This window comes from Hevea brasiliensis, chromosome 3 (genome assembly GCF_030052815.1).
Source record: "Hevea brasiliensis isolate MT/VB/25A 57/8 chromosome 3, ASM3005281v1, whole genome shotgun sequence".
NCBI lineage: Eukaryota > Viridiplantae > Streptophyta > Magnoliopsida > Malpighiales > Euphorbiaceae > Hevea > Hevea brasiliensis.
In genome coordinates, this window is record NC_079495.1 from 107,053,325 (window position 1) to 107,080,998 (window position 27,674).

General features: G+C 36.2%; 2 pseudogenes; one reads left to right on the top strand and one right to left on the bottom strand.

Moving 5' to 3' along the window:
* Nucleotides 1-854: 854 nt before the first annotated feature.
* Nucleotides 855-18,139, top strand: LOC131168921 (uncharacterized; annotated as a pseudogene).
* Nucleotides 18,140-18,284: 145 nt separating this feature from the next.
* LOC110668166 (DNA-directed RNA polymerase II subunit 4-like) lies at nt 18,285-27,432 on the bottom strand (annotated as a pseudogene).
* Between the last annotated feature and the right edge of the window lie 242 nt (nt 27,433-27,674).

Here is a 27,674-nt window from a genome sequence, read left to right on the forward strand (position 1 = left end):
TAATACTGTTTGTTATGTGCGTGTATATACATATAAAATACTTTTTAAAAATTATAATTTATACGTAAAATATAATTTAATAATCAATGTAAGAGTTTTAATTGATATGGGATTTTATAATCCTTTCAATATTAGGATTTTATTTGAATAAATTTATTGATATCTATCTATAAATTTACTAAACATAGTAATAATAGCCCTAGACAATGTGAATAGTGAATTCTTGTTCAAATAGGTTAATATAAATATATTATAAATTAATTAATGATTAATTTACAATTAAAAAAATAAATTACTTTTCTCTCACTTAAAATTTTTTTATAATATTATTATTTTAATAGAAAACCTTAAAATAATAATTAAATAATTGTCTTATGAAATAATGTCATATTTTTAAAAATTTAAAAATCTCATCATCGTTTTTGTAAAAAAAAAAATGATAACTTTTTTTTTCACATTTTTAAATTAGATTGAAATTGAAAATATTTGTATGTAGAGTTTAAAGGAAGGGGTGAGGAATTCGTGGAGGAAGCTTGGATAAAACAAAAAATACAAGTGTAGTGAGCAATTAATGTTAGTTAATATAATATGTTTGATTTGATAATTATGTATTTGTAATTAGAATAGAAATAAGTTAAAAGGTATTTTAATTAGTTAATAATTCTAATGCTAAATTAATAAGGTATTTTCACGAGTAACCTGCCTACCCGTTTCCATCTAGAAGAGAATCAGACAGAGACAGAATCAGAGAGAATGCAAGACGAAGAACAAGAAGAAGAGATGGCGACACCAGGAGTCAGGAGAGGTGTTAGGGAGAGCAGCTGAAGTGAAACCAGGGAAAGGTGCCTACTTGACACCCTATCGTAACACTGAAATCCTCTACGTCTACTCCTCCCTCACTGGTCTCCGCCGCACTCTATCACCTCCCCCGGACTCTCCCGACCAGGTCTCTAATCACTCTGTCCCTTGCTAACAAGGGTTTTCTTGCTTTTTACGTTATTTCATTTACTTTATCGTAGGTTCAATGCTGCTAACTTCTTTGTGTTCCTATCATTATGTTATTGTTTTTAACTTCAATGTTCAATTGAGCTATTTGGGTGATGAGTGAAATGGGGAAAATCAGATAAATTCAAATCTTCTTTGCATTTTTGTGCACTCGCTTCTGTGGTTTATGTGAATTGAAAGAGAATTTTGTTTTGGTTTTGCTTTTTTGATGTTTGAATCTTTTCTCTGTTCTTAATTCATGGTAAAGTTTTTTGGGGTTGCTTGGAGTGACGAGTAAGAAGGGAGTTGTTTTTGGGGGTGGGGGGGTCGGTGGGGTTCGGTGGGGTGGGTGCGGTGGCGGGGTTAAATGCCCTAAAATTCGGGTCCCTTATGCATTAGTCGGTTGCTTAGAACAACGCAAGAGAAGACGAAATCTTTTTTTTTTTAAATCAGCCTTGGAATGAAAATTTTTAAATGCAGGAATGTGGAAATAAAAGCAAAATTTTGTGCCTTTTTGCTTTCTTTGGTTATTGAGAAGTTGGAGAAAATAAATTAATAATATAATGAAAATTAAGGTCTGCTGTGAAAGCAGACACAAATTCTCAAGTTTTTGAACTTTATACTTTAATTTAACTGAAGTGTACGCCTTAGTGTATTTTGCATTATTATTGTTGATGATTCTAATAATTTCACAGATCAATTGTGGAAGTAATTGGACACAAGGCTCAGGGTGCTGTTCCAGAGCCTGGTTATGTTGTCATTGCCCGAGTGAGTTTCTTATTATGTCTTAACTCTTTAAGGTTATTCATCTTTTGCATCTGAAAGACCCATGAACAGTGGCGGATCCAGAAAATTTATTCACTGGGGGCAATATGCGTTAAGTATATAACACTATACACATGTATTCAAATCAAAATAAATATGAAAAATATCAAGAATAAAACTAATAAAGCTTATTAGAATTTTTTATATATTTTATGAATTGTTGAATTTCCATTTTTTTTTATTCCATCATCTAATAAGCCATTTATTATTCTGTAATTAACTATTTGAATTTTCACGTGAGAGTGAATTTAATTCTTTAGGGAAAGTTTTTTTGTTGGAAAGATAATTGAGAAAAAAACTAATATGTAATAAATATAAAGATTTTATAATATGCATAGAAAAATTTTTTTTTCTTTAGTTTAAGGATGAAGATTGACACATATAAGTTTGAACCTGGCAAAAATATATATTGCAATGAATAAATTAATCTAATTTAGTGGTAATTCTATTTATTTTCTAATTTTTACTAGCATTCTAACTAAAATTAAAATAATGATTTGTATTTAGTCTAAGTATAATAAATAAACAACTTAAAAGAATAAGTGAACTATGGGCCATAATTGATAAATTTAGTGGGGGCAAAATTAATAAATTTTATGGGGACAATTTTTAAATTTAGTTGAAAATATTAAAAATATTCTACCTATACAAACCCCCATTGTAAATCCGCCCCTGCCCATGAAGGTTCATGTAGAAATAAATTGTTAATGAGATTACTTCACCTTATAAGGTTCATTTAGAAATAAATAAATCTTATTTTGGTCCTTACAATTTGGATGGGTTACTGAAGTGATGGCTAAAATGGCTTCAGCTGACATTATGTGTGTTGGTCCCAAGTCTGTGCGAGAAAAGTTTACTGGCATAATAAGGTATTTAGTTCAGTTTCATCTGTTAAGTAAAACATTATCATGTTGAGTTGATGCCTTGTGGAAATAAAAAACTGTAGTTTGTATAGGACTCCTAGTAATCTTCATACCATTAACACAATAGAATAATTGTATTATTCCGTCTTGCATTTGCACTAATCCTCCTTTTCGTTAGAATTACAACAGGATGCGTTATTTTGGGAGCTTAGTTGTATGTGATCTCAAACTCATTATTTTAACAGGCAACAAGATGTAAGAGCTATTGAGATTGACAAAGTGGATATGCACTTATCATTTCGCCCTGGTGACATTGTCAGAGCTCTATTGGTATCCTTTTCACTTGAAGTTCTGCTATTGTTTCGCAAAAGATAGATGTAAATATACATTTATTATCACGGTATTACAACAGATCATTGTGCAGGCTAACCATGATACACTTAAATAAATCATGCAATTTTATTTTATTTTTTTCTGTGTGTGTGTGGTTTAAATGCTTGGACAAGTTGGTTCCAAATAAAAAAATTTATTGAATTATAATAGTTATTGACAGTTTTAATAATTGAGGTGGAATAATTAAGAGTATACATGTGACACTCTTGATATCCTATATCACAAACTAATATTACTGGATTATAACAACATTATGACTGGGGACATATGGACATGTCACAGCTGGAAAGGGCAATGGTTTATCCATGATGTCAATGGGTTCTTGCAGACATCCATATCAATGGTTTTACGTAGAGTTTAGAGGAAGGGAGGAGGAATTCGTGGAGGAAACTTGGATAAAACAAAAATAGAGTTTTTAATCTTGGGAATTAGGTACATCCTGGCATGCTAGCTTTATTGACTGCATAGGAGTGAAATGTCTTGGTGGACCATACTAGTTGCTCTTAGTTCAAGCGCATAACCAGGGAATTGTTGAATTGAGCATATGTGGCAGAAAAAGGGTCTATTCTGTGGATTATCCCAAATTAGAAGTTTGGCCCCTCTACCCCTCCCCCTCCTTTTTATTCTCTCTCTCATTCTCATCTGATTGCATTTTATGATTGTTCTTAAATTCTTTATGTTATTACATCAATTTGTATTTACTCTGACTTTTAAAGTTAGTCGTTACCGTATAAAGTTTTCTTTGATACTAAATAGCTGTCCCTTGGAGATGCACGGGCTTATCACCTTTCTACTGCCAAGAATTAGTTAGGTGTTGTATCTGCAGAGAGCACAGCAGGTAAATAATTGTTCCATTTTGGATTATTGAACTGATTCAGCCAAATAAAAAACATCAGCAAGCATGTTTTTTTGCTCGAATGTACGAATCACAAGTATTTATGTCATTACCATGTTTTCTGGAAATAGTCGAAGAAGAGTAAAAAATTGGGTTTTAATTGTCTCATTATATATGAGTTCCTTTTTCTTTATTTTTTATATAGAGGTTTTCCCTGTCAACATAGTGATATTGTGTCCTATTATTTGAAAGTCCAAGTCTAAATACTCGCAGGCTTAGAATTGCTTTAATTCTATAGATGTTTATGCTTTTATTTCTTTTACATTTCAATAGAATAGAGAGCACAATTTTTAAAGATTTGAAAAAAAAAATGCAGTTTTGCTTTTGAGTTCACATAATACAATTTCAACCCCAAGTGCCAAAGGGATGATAAGGCTGATACTGAAGAAATTGCGAAGCTTAGAATATTTTATTTGCTCTTTTTTTTTTTTTTTTTTTTTTTTTTTTTTTTTTTTTGTTTCCCTACTCCTTTTAAACTAGGTGAAACAATAAAGACAACCACTTACATGAATTAAAGCGATGATCAAGAATAAATCTCTGAACTCGTAGTAGGTTTATGATGCTGCAACAAAGTTTAAAGAGGGCGGATGGATTTCTTTTTTCCTATGCTCAACTTCTTAAGCTCTAACAAGCCTCACTCAACACTATATATAGTTTACAGTCGATCCATTAATGTAATTAATGTATATTAATATAATCTGTTTGATTTGACAATTATATGTTCTAGTTAAAATAGGAAAGAAATAAAGGTATTTTAATTAGTTAATGATTCTTATGGTAAATTAATAAAGAACCCTACCCAATCCGAATTGCATTTTGTTTCCACTCATTCAAACACATCACAATTGGTCCCAATTGACCATTTCTAACCTCAATTAAGGTCATTTGCATCAATTGACCATTTTCTCCAATTTTTCTCCCAATTTCAACACTCAAGAACCCTAATTCTAATTTTTATTCACTTTAATGAAATCAAAGTGTAGATCTTTAATCTGCATACTTCATTCAACCTAATTAACACTTCAATTTCATCAAATCATGAAATTTCTACCCCCCCTATTGCTGGCCGAATTTCACTATGAGTCCTCCCACTTGATTTATTTCATTTCTTTCATCAATTCTAAGTTGCATTTACTAGAAACACATAAATTAAACTAGAGATTACAAGTTTAGCTCACTAACCTTTGTTTGATTTTCCAATTCCTCAATTCTTCCCTTTTCTCCTTTCTTTTTCCTCTTCAATCTTCTTCTCAAGTGAAGATAGCAAGGATTTATAGAGTAATTATGGGGAATTTAGGGCTAATTTATGGGATTAAAAGCTTGCATCAAGCTTTAATGGAGGATGGAAATGGAGGTGGGAGTGAGGGAGGAGTTGGCCGAAACTCTTGGGGTAAGACAAGTGATTTTTCCTTTAATTTTTATGTATTTTATGTCTAATTTAAGTTAATTTTGACTTGGTCAAAAATTCCAATAATTAAAATTTCATTTTGACATCATACATGATGTCACCTAAATGATGTAATAAAATCAATTTTCATTGTTTTTCCTTTTCCCTTAATTTTTCTATTGTTCTTTAATTTAATTCTAGATTCTGAAATTTTCGTTTCTTTAATTTTATTGGACAGTTAGGTAAGGAGTCACCTCTAGGGGTGAACTGACCAATTTGCCCCTTGCCGGTCTGATTCGGTTTGTAAATAATTTGATACTTCTTCCGAATTTCTGACCTAATTATTTGACCTATTTATCAGCTCTTTTCTGTGAGTTTCTCTTTTCTGCTAGGTTCGCAATAGTCCTTAGGATCGCGGCGTCACATTTTCCGGTTCAAAAGTAGGGTTAGGACTGACATCGTAGTCACTTTTCGGTAAGGTCACCCATCGCTGTGACCCTTGGCTCATTTAACCTTTTATGCTCTGTTTTTCTTATTTATACTTAACTATCTGGCAATCACTATTTATTTTCATTCAGAATTTTTCTAAGTGTCTTAAATGTGGTTCTAATCCCCTTAATTGTCCGGACCGACACCTATCTCCGAAACAGTGTAATATGCCAGACTATGCATATAGGGGTGTTATAATTCTTCCCCCCTTAAAATAAATTTCGTCTTGAAATTTTACCTGGTATTAGTCTCTGAATAGCTGTGGGTACTATTTCCTCATGTCCGCTTCTCGTTCCCAAGTAGCTTCCTGGCCTAAGTGATGGTTCCACAGCACTTTTACCTGCGGTATCTGCTTGTTCCTCAGCTGCTTCACCTCATAAGCTAGAATCTCTATGGGTTCTTCCTCATATGTGAGGTATGGATTTACTTCAATCTCTGCTACTGGTAGTACATGAGATGGGTCTGATCTATACCTCCTCAACATGGATACATGGAAGACGTTATGTATCTTCTCTAACTCTGGAGGTAGTGCCAAACGATATGCCAAAGGACTCACTCTTTCCAGAACCTCATATGGTCCGATAAAACGAGGACTTAGTTTTCCTTTTCTGCCAAATCTCATAATTTTCTTCCAAGGGAAAACCTTGAGGAATACTTTTTCACCCACTGCATATTCAATATCTCTCTTCTTCAGATTAATGTAGGACTTTTGATGGTCTGCTGCAGCCTTGAGTCAATCTTTGATCAATCTAATTTTCTCCTCTGTTTGCTGAACAATTTCTGGCCCAATCATCTTTCTTTCGCCCACTTCATCCCAACACAAAGGAGTTCTGCACTTTCTGCCATACAAAGCTTCATATGGAGGCATCCCAATGCTTGATTGGTAGTTGTTGTTATAAGCAAACTCAATCAGAGGCAAGTGTGTATCCCAATTACCTTCAAACTCAATTACACAAGCCCTTAGCATATCCTCTAATATCTGTATTACCCTCTCAGACTGACCATCTGTCTGTGGGTGGAATGCCGTGCTGAAGTTCAACCTAGTTCCTAGGGCTTTCTGAAGACTACCACAGAATCTAGAAGTGAACATAAGATCTCTATCAGATACAATTGATACTAGCACTCCATGTAACCTTACAACCTTATCTATGTACAATTTGGCCAATCTCTCCAGGCTATAGTCCATTCGGACTGACAGAAAATGAGCAGACTTGGTCAGTCTGTCAACTATGACCCATACTGCATCATGGTTCTTCTGTGTCCTCGGAAGTCCCATCACAAAATCCATAGTTATCTATTCCCATTTCTACTCAGATATTGGCAATGGATGTAACAAACCAGCTGGTACTTGATGCTCTGCCTTCACTTACTGACAAGTTAGGCATTTGGAGACAAAATCAGCTACATCCCTTTTCATACCCATCCATCAGTAATATGAAAAATATCAAGAATAAAACTAATAAAGCTTATTAGAATTTTTTATATATTTTATGAATTGTTGAATTTCCATTTTTTTTGAATCCATCATCTGATAAGCCATTTATTATTGTGTAATTAACTATTTGAATTTTCACGTGAGAGTGAATTTAATTCTTTAGGGAAAGTTTTTTTGTTGGAAAGATAATTGAGAAAAAAACTAATATGTAATAAATATAAAGATTTTATAATATGCATAGAAAAATTTTTTTTCTTTAGTTTAAGGATGAAGATTGACACATATAAGTTTGAACCTGGCAAAAATATATATTGCAATGAATAAATTAATCTAATTTAGTGGTAATTCTATTTATTTTCTAATTTTTTCTAGCATTCTAACTAAAATTAAAATAATGATTTGTATTTAGTCTAAGTACAATAAATAAACAACTTAAAAGAATAAGTGAACTATGGGCCATAATTGATAAATTTAGTGGGGGCAAAATTAATAAATTTTATGGGGACAAAATTTTTAAATTTAGTTGAAAATATTAAAAATATTCTACCTATACAAACCCCCATTGTAAATCCACCGCTGCCCATGAAGGTTCATGTAGAAATAAATTGTTAATGAGATTACTTCACCTTATAAGGTTCATTTAGAAATAAATAAATCTTATTTTGGTCCTTACAATTTGGATAGGTTACTAAAGTGATGGCTAAAATGGCTTCAGCTGACATTATGTGTCTTGGTCCCAAGTCTGTGTGAGAAAAGTTTACTGGCATAATAAGGTATGTAGTTCAGTTTCATCTGTTAAGTAAAACATTATCATGTTGAGTTGATGCCTTGTGGAAATAAAAAACTGTAGTTTGTATAGGACTCCTAGTAATCTTCATACCATTAACACAATAGAATAATTGTATTATTCCGTCTTGCATTTGCACTAATCCTCCGTTTCATTAGAATTACAATAGGATGCGTTATTTTGGGAGCTTAGTTGTATGTGATCTCAAACTCTTTATTTTAACAGGCAACAAGATGTAAGAGCTACTGAGATTGGCAAAGTGGATATGCACTTATCATTTCGCCCTGGTGACATTGTCAGAGCTCTAGTGGTATCCTTTTCACTTGAAGTTCTGCTATTGTTTCGCGAAAGATAGACGTAAATATACATTTATTATCACGGTATTACAACAGATCATTGTGCATGCTAACCATGATACACTTAAATAAATCAATTCAACTCAACTCAACTAAGCCTTTATCCCAAAAATTTGGGGTCGGCTATATGGATTCGCTTTTTCCACTCTGAACGATTTTGGGTTAAATCCTCAGAAATGTGTAATGCTTCTAAGTCATGTTGTACTACTCTCCTCCAAGTTAATTTAGGTCTACCCCTTTTTTTCTTTCTATCCTCTAACCTAATGTGCTCTACTTGTCTAACTGGAGCCTCCGTATGTCTACGCTTCACATGACCAAACCACCTCAATTTCCCTTCTCTCAATTTATCTTCAATTGACACCACTCATACCTTTTCTCTGATACTCTCATTACGGACTTTATCTAGTCTAGTATGGCCACTCATCCACCTTAACATTCTCATCTCTGCAACTCTTATCTTAGATGCATACGACTCTTTCAAAGGCCCAACACTCACTACCATATAACATAGCCGGTCGTATGGTACATGCGGTAAAATTTTCCTTTTAATTTATTGGGAATCTTACGATCACATAAAACTCCCGTGGCACGTCTCCACTTCAACCATCCGGCTTTAATCCTATGACTAACATCCTCCTCACATCCCCCATCTACTTGAAGGACTGAGCCTAGATATTTAAAGTGATTACTTTGGGACAGTACCACCCCACTCAAACTAACTCCTTCCCTATCACCAGTTTGGCTTTCACAGAACTTACAATGCATGTATTCTGTCTTCGTTCTACTTAACTTAAAACCCTTTGACTCTAGAGTACTTCTCCAAAGTTCTAGCTTCCTATTGACTCCTTCTCGTGTCTCATCTATCAGAACAATATCATCCGCAAACATCATGCACCAAGGAATACTCTCTTGTATATGTTTCGTCAGTTCATCTAAAACTAATGTAAAAAGGTAAGGGCTTATGGCTGATCCTTGGTGTAATCCAATTGAGATCGGAAAATCACTTGTGTCCCCTCCCACTGTGCGCACAATAGTAGTTGCTCCTTCATACATATTGTTATGGAAAGTCAATCACTATATTATTTCTCTGTATATTCTGTATTCTGTATTCCTATTTAGGATTTATTATTTATGATTTCTTCCTAATTAGTAGAACACAATTATAGGAATCAATTGTATATATATACCCATGTACAGATTAATTGATATTAAGGAGAATCATCTCGTTCTACATGGTATCAGAGCAGGTCATCTATCTAGGGTGACTATTTGTTCTCACCACCCAGCTCAGGAGAGACCTTAGCCGCCGACCGGCCGTTTCGACTCCGATCAATATCGCCAGCGTCGCCTCAACCCTCCTGAGGTTTGGCTCTCAGATCCTATTTCGGTATTTACTTGATTTGTGATTTTGGGTTATTTTGCTGCTGTAAGCACTTTGGATTAGCGTTTCGGTTAGTTTTCTCTGTCTCAACAAATGGCAGACAATAAGAATATTATTTCTGATGTGATTCCGGTGATGACTAAGATCACGGAACACAAACTTAATGGTTCGAATTACCTGGAGTGGAGTAAGACTGTTAGGGTCTATTTGCGTAGCATTGATAAGGATGATCACCTTACTAAAGATCCACCTACGGATGATACACGACAAACCCGCTAAGAGAGGATGCTCGGTTGTTTTTGCAGCTTCGGAACTCGATTCACAGTGAGGTAATTAGTTTAATTAATCACTGTGAATTTGTTAAGGAATTGATGGATTACTTAGATTTTTTGTATTCTGGTAAAGGGAATATCTCCCGTATTTATGATGTTTGTAAGGCATTCTACCGTGCTGAGAAAGAGGATAAGTCTCTCACGGCTTATTTTATGGATTTTAAACGGGTATATGAGGAACTTAATGTATTGTTGCCTTTTAATCCTGATGTGAAAGTTCAAAGAGCCCAACGGAGCAACTGGTCATATGAGTTTTCTTGCAGGCCTTCCTTCAGAGTATGAGACTGCTAAATCTCAGATTCTCTCCAGTTCTGAGATTTCCTCTTTGCATGAAACGTTTACACGGGTCCTTCGTACAGAGAGTACCCAATCTTCACAGCCTGCAAGTAGTGCTCTTATTAGCCGTAATCCAAATGGACAACAGGGTAATAGAAGAGGAAGTAGAGGAGGAATTACAGGCAACAGAAGTAATCAGCGTAATGGAGAGGCTAGTTCTAATCAGGACTCAAGAGGAGTCATTTGTTATTATTGCCATGAGCCTGGCCATACAAAATATAATTGTCCGCAACTTCAAAGGAAAAATCAGCGATCACAGATGGCAAATATGGCAGCAGAGGATTCTACAATATCTTCCTCTGAGAAAACTATTTTGGTATCTGCAGAGGATTTTGCACAGTTTTCCCAGTATCAGGCATCTCTAAAGCCTACCAGTTCCCCTATCACTGCAATCGCTGAGTCAGGTAAATCCACTACATGTCTTGTGTCTTCCTCATCCAAATGGGTTATTGATTCTGGTGCGACAGATCACATGACAGGTAATTCTAGTCTTCTATCTACTTTTCAGCCTAATCTCAATTCCTCTACTGTTACTTTAGCTGATGGTTCTACTTCTTGTGTCATGGGTTGTGGAACTGCGAACCCGACTTCGTCAATTTCTTTGTCATCTGTTTTGTGTCTACCAAAATTCTCTTTTAATCTACTTTCTGTTAGTAAACTTACTCGTACCTTAAATTGTTCTGTTTCCTTTTTTCCTGACCAGTGTTTGTTTCAGGATCTTACGACGAAGCAGATTATTGGTAGAGGACGTGAGTCAGGTGGTCTCTACATTCTGGAAAATCATGTACCGCGGTCGCTTGTTTGCTCCAGTACCTTAACACCTCTTGAAGCTCATTATAGATTGGGTCATCCTTCTTTGTCTATCATGAAGAAGCTATGTCCTCGATTTGATCTTTATCAGTACTAGAATGTGAGTCGTGTCAGTTTGCAAAACATCATCGTTTGCCTTCTGTGTCTAGAGTCAATAAACGGGCTTCATCCCCTTTTGAGTTAGTTCATTCTGATGTTTGGGGTCCTTGTTCTGTTACTTCTAAAACTGGATTTCGTTATTTTGTTACTTTTGTTGATGATTACTCTCGTGTTACTTGGTTATATTTAATGAAGAATCGTTCTGAGTTGTTTTCTATCTTTTGTGCCTTTTGTAATGAAATCAAAACTCAATTTAATATTTCTGTGCGCATATTAAGAAGTGACAATGCCAAAGAATACTTTACAGCACAATTTCAGTCTTATATGACACAAAATGGCATTCTTCATCAGTCTTCCTGTGTGGATACCCCATCCCAAAATGGTGTGGCCGAAAGGAAAAATCGGCATCTTCTTGAGGTAACTCGTGCTCTTCTTTTTCAGATGAAAGTTCCTAAACACTTTTGGGCGGATGCAGTTTCTACGGCATGTTTTTTGATCAATCGTATGCCGTCTTCTGTCCTTAATGGGGATATTCCTTATACTGCTTTGTTTCCTACAAAATCTTTGTTCCCTATTGAACCCCGTATTTTTTGTTGTACCTGCTTTGTGCGTGATGTTCATCCACAGGTTACTAAATTGGATCCAAAGTCTCTCAAATGTGTCTTCCTTGGGTACTCTCGGCTACAAAAAGGGTACCGTTGTTTCTCTCCTACTCTTAATCGTTATCTTGTTTCTGCAGATGTCACATTTTTTGAGTCCACTCCATTTTTTCCTCAATCATCTGTGTATGAGAGTCAGGGGGAGGAGGATGATCTCTTAATATATACTGTCCAACCAATGTCTAGTCCTCTCCCACGTCTTGTTCCTTCTGTCTCTAGACCTACTTGACCTCCCGTTGTTCATGTTTATTCCAGGAGATCGGAGATTCCTGACTCAGATCCTCCACCAGCTACTTCGTTGAGAGATCCAGTACCTCATTCTGATCATGATTCTGATCTAGACTTACCCATTGCTCTTCGTAAAGGTAAACGTTCATGTACTTACCCTATCTCTTCTTTTGTTTCTTATAATCAATTGTCTTCTTGTTCTCGGTGTTTTGTTACTTCTTTAGACTCTGTTCCTATCCCTAATACTGTTGGTGAGGCACTGTCTCATCCTGGCTGGTGTGATGCTATGAAAGAGGAAATGGAGGCTTTAGATGCTAATGGTACATGGGAACTGTTGCCTTTGCCCACTGGTAAGAAAGCTATTGGTTGCAAATGGGTATTTACAGTAAAGGTACATCCTGATGGTTCTGTGGCTAGGTTAAAAGCACGCCTTGTAGCAAAAGGATATGCTCAGACATATGGGGTTGATTACTCTGACACTTTTTCTCCTGTAGCTAAACTTACTTCTATTCGCTTGTTTATCTCTTTAGCAGCTACATATAATTGGCCCCTGCATCAATTGGATATCAAGAATGCTTTCCTTCATGGTGATCTTCAGGAGGAGGTGTATATGGAGCAACCACCTGGGTTTGTTGCTCAGGGGGAGTTGGGTAAAGTTTGTAGGCTTCGGAAGTCTCTTTATGGCTTGAAACAAAGTCCTAGGGCATGGTTTGGGAGATTCAGTGAAGCAGTACAGGAATTTGGTATGCAAAAGAGTAAGTGTGATCACTCAGTATTTTATAGGCAATCTGAGGCTGGTCTAATCCTCCTGGTAGTCTATGTGGATGACATTGTCATCACTGGGAGTGACTCTGCAGGTATTTCATCTCTTAAAACCTTCCTCCAAACTCAGTTTCAGACCAAAGACTTGGGATTGTTAAAGTATTTCTTGGGTATCGAAGTTATGAGAAGTAAGAAGGGTATTTTCTTGTCTCAAAGAAAATATGTCCTCGATCTATTGACAGAGACAGGAAAATTAGGTGCTAAGCCTTGTAGTGCACCAATGACTCCAAATTTACAACTGTTAGCAGGGGATAGTGAGTTGTTTGAAGATCCAGAGAGATACAGGAGATTGGTAGGAAAATTGAACTACCTTACAGTCACTCGTCCTGACATTGCTTATGCCGTTAGTGTGGTAAGTCAGTTTATGTCTTCCCCAACTGTTACTCATTGGGAAGCCTTGGAACAAATCTTGTGTTATCTGAAGGGCGCTCCAGGAAGAGGTTTGCTATATGGTAATCATGGGCATTTGAATATTGAATGTTTTTCAGATGCCGACTGGGCTGGATCTAAGGTTGACAGGAGGTCAACTACTGGATATTGCGTTTTTGTTGGAGGAAATTTGGTGTCTTGGAGAAGTAAGAAACAGAGTGTAGTTTCTCGATCTAGTGCTGAATCCGAATACAGAGCCATGGCACAATCAATATGTGAGGTAATGTGGATACTTCAATTACTAGATGAGACAGGTTTTAAGACCTCCCTGCCTGCGAAATTGTGGTGTGATAATCAAGCTGCTCTCCATATTGCTTCTAATCCGGTATTTTATGAGCGGACCAAACATATTGAGATTGATTGTCACTTTATTCGTGAGAAGATTCAACAACAGATCATCTCAACAGGACACATCAAAACTGGAGAGCAGTTAGGAGATATTTTCACAAAAGCTCTGAATGGAGCTAGGATTGACTACATTTGTAACAAGTTGGGCATGATTAACATCTATGCTCCAACTTGAGGGGGAGTGTTATGGAAAGTCAATCACTATATTATTTCTCTGTATATTCTGTATTCTGTATTCCTATTTAGGATTTATTATTTAGAATTTCTTCCTAATTAGTAGAACACAATTATAGGAATCAATTGTATATATATACCCATGTACAGATTAATTGATATTAAGGAGAATCATCTCGTTCTACACATATCTTTCAATACTTGTATGTACCTAATAGATACCCTCTTTTGTTCTAACACATTCCATAAGATCTCTCTTGGAACACTATCATAAGCCTTCTCCAAATCAATAAAATCAATGTGTAGATCTTTCTTCACATCTCTATATTTCTCTATCAAGCTTCTAATGAGAAAGATCGCTTCCATAGTTGAACGACCGGGCATGAAACCAAATTGATTGAGAGAGATAGAAGTATCATGACGTAGTTGATGCTCCACAACCCTCTCCCACAACTTCATAGTATGGCTCATGAGTTTAATTCCCCTATAGTTTGAGCAACTCTGTATGTCTCCCTTATTTTTAAAAATAGGTACTAAAATACTCTTCCTCCATTCATCAGGCATTTTCTTTGAGTTTAGAATCTTATTAAATAATTTAGTTAACCATGCCACTCCCATATCTTCCAAATACTTCCACACTTCAATTGGTATTTCATCGGGTCCACAGGCTTTACCCACCTTCATTCTCTTAAGTGCTTCCTTTACTTCTAAAGATCGAATCCTTCTAGTATAATTTACATTCTTTTCTATTGTTCTATAATCTATATTCACGCTATTACCATTTTGACTATTATTAAAGAGATCATTAAAATAATTTCTCCATCTTTCTTTAATGTCCTCATCTTTCACCAACACTTTTCCTTCTTTATCCTTAATGCACCTAACTTGATTGAGATCTTGACATTTCCTTTCTCTACTCCTTGCTAATCTATAAATATCTTTCTCCCCTTCTTTAGTTCCAAGTTTCTCATATAACTTTTCAAAGGCCTGTGCTCTTGCTTGACTAACTGCCTTTTTTGCCTCTTTCTTTGCTATCTTGTACTGTTCATATGCCTCATTATTATTACATTTAGGTAATTTCTTATACTATTCCCTTTTTCTCTTCACTGCCTTTTGTACTTCCTCATTCCACCACCATCTCTCTTTTGAGGGTGGTCCATGTCCTTTAGACTCTCCAAGTACTTTTCTAGCTACTTCTCTAATCTTTGATGCCATCTGTATCCACATATCATTGGCCTCCATATCTAGCTTCCATACCTTAGACTCGAGAAGCTCATTTTGAACTTCACTTGCTTTACTCCTTTGAACTCCCACCACTTTGTTCGAGCTACACTATTTCTTCTGACCTTACTTGAATTGTTCCTAAACTTGATATCCAAGACCACCAACCTATGTTGACTTGTTAAAGCCTCTCTGGAATGACCTTTCAATCCTTTCATAGAGCTCTATTTGTCTTACTGGTTAAGAGGAAGTCGATTTGGCTTCTATGTTGCCCACTTTTGAAAGTCACTAAATGTGACTCTCTTTTTATAAAGTAGGTATTTGCTAGTATTAGGTCGTATACCATAGCAAAATCCAGGATGCTTTTTCCTCCTCATTTCGACTGCCAAAACCAAAACCTCCATGAACATTCTCATAACCTTGCCTATCACTTCCTACATGTCCATTCAAATCTCCACCAATGAAAACATTCTCTTCATTCGGTATGCTTTGCATTAAATCATCCATATCTTCCCAAAACCTTTGTTTACTCTCACTGTCTAGTCCTATTTGTGGGGCATAAGCACTAACTATATTTATTGTTTCTCCTTCTAGTACTAGCTTTACTAGTATAATTCTATCTCCTACTCTTTTCACAGCTACTACTGCGTCTTTCAATATTCTGTCTATGATTATACCCACTCCGTTCTTATTTCTCTCCTTTCCAGTAAACCACAGTTTGTACCCTGAATTACCCACTTCCTTACTTTTCTCTCCTACCCATTTAGTCTCCTGAATGCAAGCAATATTCACCCTTCTCCTTTCCAAGGTATCCACAAGCTCCATCAATTTTCCTGTAAGTGATCTAACATTCCAAGTACCAACCCTAATCCTCCTCCTATCCTGCTCCTTCCTAATTGGTCTCCTTCTATGATATCTTCTATTGTTTTCTATATCTATCTTGTGTTCTGTTCCACTATTTATTTTACTATCTGTCCTATGGACTAACTTCTTTACCCACACCCGTCCATGATGTGGGAACCCTTGCTCACTTAACACCACACCCGGGCGCCGGCATGGCGCGTCGCTTTCGGTGAACGCCCTACACCCTTGCATATTTATCACTACACCCGAGCTCCGATGTAGCGCGTCGTTAGTAGAGGACGCCCCAACGTTTATATCATTTGAATCCATATCATAGGGTGTGACGAAAATTTTACGCTGGTTGTCACCTACTGCAACCCTCCTCCTTTACCCGGGCTTGGGACCGGCTAAGCGCAAACTACTTAGGCGGAGTTACTTAAATAAATCATGCAATTTTATTTTATTTTTTTGTGTGTGTGTGTGGTTTCAATGCTTGGACAAGTTGGTTCCAAATAAAAAAATTTATTGAATTATAATAGTTATTGACAATTTTAATAACTGAGGTGGAATAATTAAGAGTATACTTGTGACACTCTTGATATCCTATATCACAAACTAATATTACTGGATTATAACAACATTATGACTGGGGACATATGGACATGTCACAGCTGGAAAGGGCAATGGTTTATCCATGATGTCAATGGGTTCTTGCGGATATCCATATCAATGGTTTTATGTAGAGTTTAGAGGAAAGGAGAAGGAATTCGTGGAGGAAACTTGGATAAAACAAAAATAGAGTTTTTAATCTTGGGAATTAGGTACATCCTGGCATGCTAGCTTTATTGACTGCATAGGAGTGAAATGTCTTGGTGGACAATACTAGTTGCTCTTAGTTCAAGCGCATAACCAGGGAATTGTTGAATTGAGCATATGTGGCAGAAAAAGGGTCTATTCTGTGGATTATCCCAAATTAGAAGTTTGGCCCCTCTACCCCTCCCCCTCCTTTTTATTCTCTCTCTCATTCTCATCTGATTGCATTTTATGATTGTTCTTAAATTCTTTATGTGATTACATCAATTTGTATTTACCCTGACTTTTAAAGTTAGTCGTTACCGTATAAAGTTTTCTTTGATACTAAATAGCTGTCCCTTGGAGATGCACGGGCTTATCACCTTTCTACTGCCAAGAATGAGTTAGGTGTTGTATCTGCAGAGAGCACAGCAGGTAAATAATTGTTCCATTTTGGGTTATTGAACTGATTCAGCCAAATAAAAAAGATCAGCAAGCATGTTTTTTTGCTCGAATGTACAAGTCACAAGTATTTATGTCATTACCATGTTTTCTGGAAATAGGCGAAGAAGAGTCAAAAATTGGGTTTTAATTGTCTCATTATATATGAGTTCCTTTTTCTTTATTTTTTATATAGAGGTTTTCCCTGTCAACATAGTGATATTGTGTCCTATTATTTGAAAGTCCAAGTCTAAATACTCGCAGGCTTAGAATTGCTTTAATTCTATAGATGTTTATGCTTTTATTTCTTTTACATTTCAATAGAATAGAGAGCACAATTTTTAAAGATTTGAAAAAAAAAAAATGCAGTTTTGCTTTTGAGTTCACATGATACAATTTCAACCCCAAGTGCCAAAGGGATAATAAGGCTGATACTGAAGAAATTGCGAAGCTTAGAATATTTTATTTGCTCTCTTTTTTTTTTTTTTTCTTCTCCTTTTAATCTTTTTAGGAGCAAATTTTGATAGAATTCAGATTGAAACTTGTTTGTGTTTGATTGCTTTACACATTCTTCTCAAGCTTGGGTTTACACTGTCAAACATGATCTGCTTTGTATGACGCATCAATTTATCTGTGTTTGGTGTTTTGGTATAGGTGCAACAATGATTCCCATAAGCTGGACAGAGATGCAATGTTCATTGACCGGCCAAATTGAGCGTAGAAAGGTTGCTAAGGTCGGAATTTGACCCTAATGTAAAATCAAGCCACAGCAAGAGACACTTCCTCACATGCATCGTCCTGATATTTATACAGGAAGAGCACTTAGAAGTGACAAACTTAAATTTATAATTTTATAGAACTTGGCTAAAAAAACAAACTAATGCATTCAGAAGCAGAAGAGCGATGGCTGTTTATTTTGAAATCAGAAAGTAGCAAACAGGTCCTTTCTTTCCCAATTCAGTTAAATCCAGTGATGTCATTGTTTACTAAAGTGCTTGATTTTAATCTGGATTTATTGATCATTCCATGTTCTAGAATTATAAATCATCCCTGCTAACCCATGAATGCAGATTAGAAAAACAAATTGGCACCAAGTCTAAAACTAGCATGTCATCCATATTCTCATGTTGCAGTTATATCAAAGTAGTATTATAAATCAGCATTTCCATAGCCACACAAGTGAATGTATTAATTGGTATGATCACAACATGAAATCCCATTTAAAACGGATATCAACAGAAGATTTTGCTTCCACTATTCGAATTTCTTGATCAATGACAGGTCGTTCAACATTTTCTCAATTGCCTGCCTCATCATCATGAGCCCTTCCTTTTGTCTGCATAACAAAGGCATTCAGGCAAAAACAAAGAAATTTCCATTTGAAGGGCTGTAACAAAAACTACACATGGCATAGTATTAGGCATTCCAATTTGTTTCCATAGATTATGCCACGGTAATAAGGATTCTAAAAATAGTTGCCTTCAACATCAAGGAAGCCCCGAGTCCCCGACAGAACACCTAAAGTTATTATCAATTTTTTTTAAGGACACAGACAGATAATCATGGGGCTGAGCTTCGCCTATTTTGCTAGCAAATGAACAGGCTCAGATGCATCCTGTAGCTTATATTTTATTTGTTTTCAGCAATGTCTATTCTAATACTATAGATCAATTTAAGCATGAGTAATCAAAGTAGAAAGGCCGGATTTTGAGCAAGTAATACCTTGATAGAAGGCACCATGGCAATAGCTTCCTCCACAGTTTCAGGGCAAAGGTTGCCAAGAACACATAGCTGGACAAAAAGGTAGTAAAAGGTCAGTGGTTATCAATTCAACAATGTCTGACAGCATCAGGATTTTTATAACGGCTAAAGCGCTTCACATACTGTAGTGATTTCTCAAATACCCTGCAAAAAAGAAAAACCAAATTTTGAACTAATTTGGATGTATGGTTTTGAGGCATCCAAATTTTGTGAATCCCGAGTCTTTTTTGCACCATGCATTTTCACTAACTTGCTTATTTTTCATATTCTGAACATAATGCTAGGGCATATTACAAAACCTGAAAGAAAACACTGCATAAAAGTCCTCCCATTGATAGACTCATCATGGTTGTGTACAAAGTGGAATTAGAAATAGCCAGGGGAAAATGACTATAAACTTCTTATATTGCATAGACGATCACATATTCACGGAAACTTCAACAATGTGAGTTTAGTGGTTAATGAAATTATTGCTTTGTCCTTTTCCTATTAGGGAACAGAAATAAGACAGTTTGCAGGATAACAGATTGTTTCCCATTTTAAATCTTATAGTTCATTGAATTTAAGCCATTCAACTTTAACAGATACCAGAAAGTCAGCCTGCCAAGTGCCAATACAGGTTACACCAAAATGTTTCAGTTACTTTTGTTAAGTTTTCACCTAAGCAATATGATCTCACATACTACAAAACACTAGCACAATAAACTTGAAAGTGTAATCTTGCGACTGGCTAGTCGCTACTAGCAAACCAAATCCAAATAGCTAAACTTCAGCAAGGGGTATGAAGCATACTTGGCACATGTGATAGACCCAGCACTAAGGGACATCCCTACTATATGTGACTTTTCGGATGTATTTCCTGATGAATTGCCAGGATTACCTCCAGAAAGAGAGGTGCAGTTTGAGATTGATGTTATGCCTGGTGTGGACCCAATCTCCATAACGCCACATAGAATGGCACCTGCAGAATTGAAAGAGTTGAAAGTGCAGTTGCAAGAATTGCTTGACAAGGGCTTTATCCGCCCTAGTGTGTCACCTTGGGGAGCGCCAGTGCTGTTTGTTAAGAAGAAGGATGGCACCCTCCGCTTGTGTATTGATTATCGGCAGTTGAATAAGGTGACAATAAAAAATAGATACCCGTTGCCCCGTATTGATGACTTGTTTGATCAGTTGAGGGGTGCAGCTGTGTTCTCCAAAATTGACCTGAGATCAGGTTATTATCAGCTAAAAGTACAAGAGCAGAGTATTCCTAAAACTGCTTTCAGAACTCGTTATGGCCATTATGAGTTTTTGGTTATATATTCGGGTTAACTAATGCTCCGGCTGCTTTTATGGATCTGAAGAACACTATCTTCAGACCATACCTCGACCAGCTTGTTGTGGTATTCATAGATGATATATTGGTCTATTCGAGGAATGCATAAGAGCATGATAGACATCTGCGGACTGTACTGCAGACTTTGAGGGAGAAACAACTATATGCCAAATTGTCGAAATGTGAATTTTGGCTGAAGGAAATATCTTTCTTGGGGCATGTGGTATCAGAAGAGGGCATCAAGGTAGATCCAAGTAAGATTGAAGCTGTCCTTAATTGGAGGCCACCCAGAAATGTCACAGAAATTCGTAGTTTTCTGGGTTTAGCTGGATACTACCGTCGATTTGTGAAGGGATTATCCATGTTGGCATCTCCATTGACTAAGCTGCTTAGAAAAGATGTGAAATTTTTCAGTGGACGGATAAATGCCAACAGAGTTTTGATGAATTGAAAAGATGTTTGACTAAAGCTCCAGTCCTGACTTTACCTACACCGGGTAAAGAATACACCGTTTATAGTGATGCTTCTCACAATGGGTTAGGCTGTGTATTGATGCAAGATCGAAATATCATTGCCTATGCATCACGCCAGCTAAAATCGCATGAGAGGAACTATCCAACACATGATTTGGAGCTTGCAGCTATTGTGTTTGCTCTTAAGATCTGGAGACACTATTTGTATGGGGAAAAGTGTTACATCTATACAGATCATAAGAGTTTGAAGTATTTGGGCACCCAGAAAGAGTTGAATTTGAGACAGAGGAGATGGTTAGAGTTGATAAAAGACTATGATTATTTGATAGACTATCAGCCAGGGAAAGCTAATGTTGTGGTTGATGCCTTAAGTCGCAAGACTATGGCAAGTCTACGGGTTACTCCTTTGTCTTTGGTTCACGAGTTGAGATTATTACATGCCAGCTTAGAGATTAATGATGATGGGCAGACAGCAGTTGCATGGCATGTACAACCAGTGTTGATTGATCAGATTAGAATGGCTGCTCAGAATGATCAGAAGTATCAGAAGCTGATGGAAGAAGTCCGAAAGAGCAAGAAACCAGAATTCTCAATCAGAGATGATGGTCTACTGCTACACCAAGGCAGAATATGTGTTCCTAATGATGTTGAATTGAGGAAGATCATTTTGAAGGAAGCACATGAGTCTCCTTTTGCCATGCACCCTGGTGGCACAAAAATGTATAGAGGGCTAAAGGAGCATTACTGGTGGATGGGTATGAAAAGGAATGTGCGAGTTTGTTTGTATCCAAATGCCTAACTTGTCAGCAAGTGAAGGCAGAGCATCAAGTACCCGCTGGGTTGTTACATCCACTACCAGTACCAGAATGGAAATGGGAAAGAATAACGATGGATTTTGTGATGGGACTTCCGAGGACACAGAAGAGTCATGATGCAATATGGGTCATTGTTGACAGACTAACTAAATCCGCTCATTTTCTGCCAGTTCGGATGGACTACAGTTTAGAAAGATTGGCCAAGTTATACATTGATGAGATTGTGAGACTGCATGGAGTGCCAGTATCCATCGTGTCAGACAGAGATCCTAGGTTCACTTCTAGATTCTGGGATAGTCTTCAGAGAGCCCTAAGAACTAGATTGAACTTCAGTACGTCATTCCACCCACAGACAGATGGCCAATCTGAGAGGGTAATTCAGATCTTGGAGGACATGCTACGGGCTTGTGTGATTGAATTTGAGGGCAGTTGGGATACACACTTGCCTTTGATTGAGTTTGCTTAGAACAATAGCTACCAATCAAGCATTGGAATGCCTCCATATGAAGCTTTGTATGGCAGAAAATGTAGAACCCCGTTGTGTTGGGATGACGTGGGTGAAAGAAAGATGATTGGACCCGAAATTGTTCGTAGATCGAGGAGAAGATCGGGTGATCAGAGATCGACTTAAGACTGCATCAGACCGTCAGAAGTCCTACATTGATCTGAAGAGAAGGGATATTGAGTATGCAGTGGGTGAGAAAGTTTTCCTCAAAGTTTCTCCTTGGAAGAGAATTATGAGATTCGGCAGAAAGGGGAAACTGAGTCCTCGTTTCATTGGGCCATATGAGGTTCTGGAAAGAGTGGGTCCTTTGGCATATCGGTTGGCACTACCTCCAGAGTTGGAAAAAATACATAATGTCTTCCATGTATCTATGTTGAGGAGGTATCGATCAGACCCATCTCATGTACTACCAGTAGAGGAAATTGAAGTGAATCCAGACCTCACATATGAGAAAGAACCCATAGTGATTCTGGCTTATAAGGTGAAGCAGCTACGGAACAAGCAGATACCGTTGGTAAAAGTGCTGTGGAGCCATCATTCGGGCCAGGAGGCTACTTGGGAACGAGAGGAGGACATGAGGAGACAGCACCCACAGCTGTTCAGAAATTGATACCAGGTAAAATTTCGAGACTAAATTTATTTAAGGGGGGGAGAATTGTAACACCCCTGTTTGCATAGCCTGGTATATTTCACTGTTCCGGTGACCGGTGTCGGTCCGGACAATTAAGGGGATTAGAACCACACTTAAGATAACTAGATAAACCATAAACACAAATAATTAGTAATGTTCAATTAGTTAAGTATAAATAAGAAAAACAGAACATAAGAGGTTAAACGAGCCGAGAGTCACAGCGATGGGTGACCTTCTCGGGAACGACTGCGAAGCCGTTTTAAACTCAAATTTCGAACCGTAAAAAGTGACGCTGCGGTCCTTAGGACCCTTATGGACATAGTGGAAAAGAGAAAATCACGAAAAAGAACTGTTAAGCCAGTCAAATAATTAGGTCAGGGAGCCGAAAGAAATATGGAATTATTTACAAATCGGGATGAACCGGCGAGGGGCAATTTGGTCAATTGACCCCGAGAGCTGACTCCTGACCTAACTGTCAAATAAAATCGGAGAAAAGAAAATTTCGGAATCGAGAATTAAATTAAAGAACTAATAGAAAAATAGAAAAAAAAAAGAGAAAAATGAAAAAGTAAAAAGGGTGATGACATCATGCATGATATCATGCATGATGCCATAAAAGGTATAATTAATAAATTAATTAATTAGGTTTTTGTGGTCTTCCATAAGCCAAAATGCTTAAAGAAAAGAAAAGAAAAAAAAATTTAACTAGTTATCTTCTTCTTCACCCAATTGCCGCCCCATCTTCCTCCATAAACTCCCATGAAAAATCCTTCATCTAAGCTTAAATTCCTTCACCCAATTTACATAACTCCCCTAAAAACCTCACTAGACCTTGCAATCTCAACTTAAGAACAAGAAAGAAAGAAGAAAGAAAGAGAACAATTGAAGATTTGGTGTTTAAGTTGAGGTTAGTATGTTAACTTGTTATTTTTCCATTTTAAATGCATATGTGATGGTTGAAATGAGCTTAGAATTAATGAAATGAAATGAAAATATGGGGGAAGGACCATTATTGAATTTTCGGCCAGCCATGGATGTATGAGAGTGGATGTATTTTAAATGAATTAAAGGTGTTAGTAAACTTGCATGAGTATGGTAGTAAGATGGAAATGCATAAATGTGATTAATTGTAACAATTAAGTGAGATTAGGGTTTGGAGGCCTAGGGTTTTAAGGCAAATTTTGGAGAAATGCATAAATGATGACCTTGACCTATTGGAAAGTGAAAAATGGTCAATAATGACCAAAAGAGATGTGTGGGAATTGTTAGAATGGAAGTCAAATTCGTAGGGTAAATGATCATGCTGCTGGCAGCATGACCAAGCCAACTTTGAAGGACCAAAACAGAAATTTTACAAGTCCAATTGAAGATGAAAATAGACATAAAATAACACAATTTTCATTAAGGAACTATGCCCAAAAACTGACCAAAACCTAGTGAACCAATTAACCAAAGTTGGTTAAGAGCAGTCTGCCACTGCACAAACTGACCAAATAAACAGTATTTGTTCATTTGTCATAACTCGAGCTAGGCAGGTCAAAATGACCTAAAATTTTACCAGTGGTTAGATGAGATATATGCCTAAAACTTTCATGAAGAACACCAATCCAAATTATGCCATTAACCCAATCAAATTACTGAGCCAAGTTGGGTCACTGAATCTACAGACTGCAGATTTGCCATTTGAACAGCAAAGTTTCAATGTCTATAACTCTCTCTAGAAAACTCCGATTTAGGCGATTCTTGAACCGATGGAAATCTAAGACATGGTAGAACATTTCATATGAAGAAAATTAGACCAAATTATGAACTTAACTTGATCAAATTACTGAATGGAGTTGGATCAACAAATCTGCAGAACCAAATTCTGCAGCATGAACAGTAAACGTAATTTGCTTATAACTTGAGCTACAAAACTCCAATTGGGATGATTCAAAAAGGAGAATAAACTTAAGACAATAGGGAACATTTTCTATGAAGAAAGTTTTGCCAAATTCCAACAGTAAAAGGACCAATGGAACAGTGCAACCGAGACACCAAAAACTGAAAATTAACAATTTTGCCTAAAAGACTTAAGTGTTGAGAAAATGACCAAAACCAACAAGTTTGGTGACCAAAATGTGGTATGTGGGTGAATTTGGAATTCCCATACCCATTAAGCCTTAGAAAGTCAGCAATTTGACTTGAATAGTGTAGTGAATAGTAACCCGAAACACAAAATTTCAAGAACGTCGAGTTTAGCACGTTAGAGCTAGATAAAAATGAGGCTAAATTTATTTTTAGATTTATGCTAAGTTATGGTACTGAAACACTGTAAAATTGTGTGTTTCAGTTGAAAAGAATACCGGGAAAGAACCCGAGGAACCGAGTCAAGTTCAAGAGGCGACTCGCTTGAGGTTTGTGCACAACGTATACTTTTTATAATTATCTTCTGCATACTATTTTGAATAATGTGAAATATTGAATTATGGCATTCTTATGATGTTTGATTTAAATTGTGAAAGTTATTGTGTATATTTGAAATGACAATGTTTAGCAAATTGTTAAGATAAGTTTTGAAACCACAGTGTCATGACCATATATTTGAACACCTCACTAGCACGACTAGTGGGGGTAATTAGTTTCAAATTTTGATTCCTTCTCTGGAGAAGCGTTGAGGTGTGCCAGTTAAAGAGGATGTGAATGGATATCCATATATTTGAACTAGCTAGCCTTGTGATGTGATTTCTCTTTAGCCTCTGGCTATTGAGATTCTATTTGTTTCGAATGGCATGATCTAACGCGGGTTTTATGAAATGTGTTTTGATACTTCGAAATGAACTTGGTTTGCATTAAAATCTTATAATTCATGTTTTGTGTTTAATGCTCATGTTTAGTCAAATTTTTTTGAATAAATGTGATTTAAGTTTTGCATAAAGATTATTTTAGTATGTTGTGCACCACTGAGTCCTAGTACTCACGACACTTTCTATCATTGCCGCAGATACAGAGACTAGAGGAGCAGCAGACTGAGCTGCTAAAGATTGAGGATCATTCAGCTTGAAGTCTTCGGGTATAATTTATACCCTAACTGTAAATATTTCTTTTGATGTATATATTGCACATAAATGCATGAACATATAAAAATGGGTCTTGAGCAGTTTATATAAAATTTGTATAAAGTTGTAATATATATTGTAGTTTGAAATTCTCTTAATGTAAATTTTGTAATGATGTGTTTTGTTTCTAATGAAATATGAATGGAACTATTTTATTTAATTTGAATGAAATGGATTGCTAGTATTTTGATGATCATTGGATAGTGGATTTGAAATTTGAAAGTTGATAAATGTGTTGAGAAATTGATTGAGATTGAGTATGAAATTGAAGCAGTTGTTGAGAAAAATTTTTAGAAGTGCTTTTTACAGGTATTCGAAGAACTGTTTTCTCAAAATACAGAGGGAACTCTGTCAAAATTTTTATAAAATTTGCGTAAAAATAAAATGGGCCAAAAATATTAACTAGTTTTAATTTTAACTAAATGTTTTAAATACTTATTAGAAAATGCTTACCACTTGTCAAAAGTAAGAAAATTGTTTAAAATCCCTTGTAGGGTACTTAATGAGTTATCGGTAGGTGAAGTTCGGTAGTTCATTAGGTATTCTACGGGATCATGTTATGCCTTACAGAGGGGTAAGGTGTGACAAAAGCGCTTCACATACTGTAGTGATTTCTCAAATACCCTGCAAAAAAGAAAAACCAAATTTTGAACTAATTTGGATGTATGGTTTTGAGGCATCCAAATTTTGTGAATCCCGAGTCTTTTTTGCACCATCCATTCTCACTAACTTGCTTATTTTTCATATTCTGAACATAATGCTAGGGCATATTACAAAACCTGAAAGAAAGCACTGCATAAAAGTCCTCCCATTGATAGACTCATCATGGTTGTGTACAAAGTGGAATTAGAAATAGCCAGGGGAAAATGACTATAAACTTCTTATATTGCATAGACGATCACATATTCACGGAAACTTCAACAATGTGAGTTTAGTGGTTAATGAAATTATTGCATTATCCTTTTCCTATTAGGGAACAGAAATAAGACAGTTTGCAGGATAACAGATTGTTTCCCATTTTAAATCTTATAGTTCATTGAATTTAAGCCATTCAACTTTAACAGATACCAGAAAGTCAGCCTGCTAAGTGCCAATATAGTTTACACGAAAATGTTTCAGTTACTTTTGTTAAGTTTTCACCTAAGCAATATGATCTCACATACTACAAAACACTGGCATCATAAACTTGAAAGTGTAATCTTGCGACTGGCTAGTCGCTACTAGCAAACCAAATCCAAATAGCTAAACTTCAGCCAATATTCTCAATGCATTCTCTGTAATACAGAGCAAGGAAAAGCGAAGTGGTCTATTACTTACTGAGAGATTTGCTTCATTGGATCATCAGACATTTGCTGAAGCTGCTCATATTTAGGATCAAGAATTAATGCTACTTCACAATTCATTAGGCACTTGGCCTTCAAAAACTCTGGCATAAGGGGAAAAACAACCACAATTGTTATTTGGCACTTCAAGTATGAGTACGAAATAAAAAATGAAAAATAAAAAATAAAAATGTTCTATTCCATTTGGCTTGAAGCAATATATTTAAACACTTCTAAACCAGAGAACAAATTTAATTTGTCTGCCTTTGAAAGTTTAATCAGTTTCTCATATACATTCAATACACACCATTAGCAAGCATGGTTGGTTGAATTGCTAACCCCTAGTGTCACTTTGTTATAGGGTTAAGGGGGGTTATTATTACTAGTAAAGGACTTACACGCATCTTTCATTTAACCTTATAAGT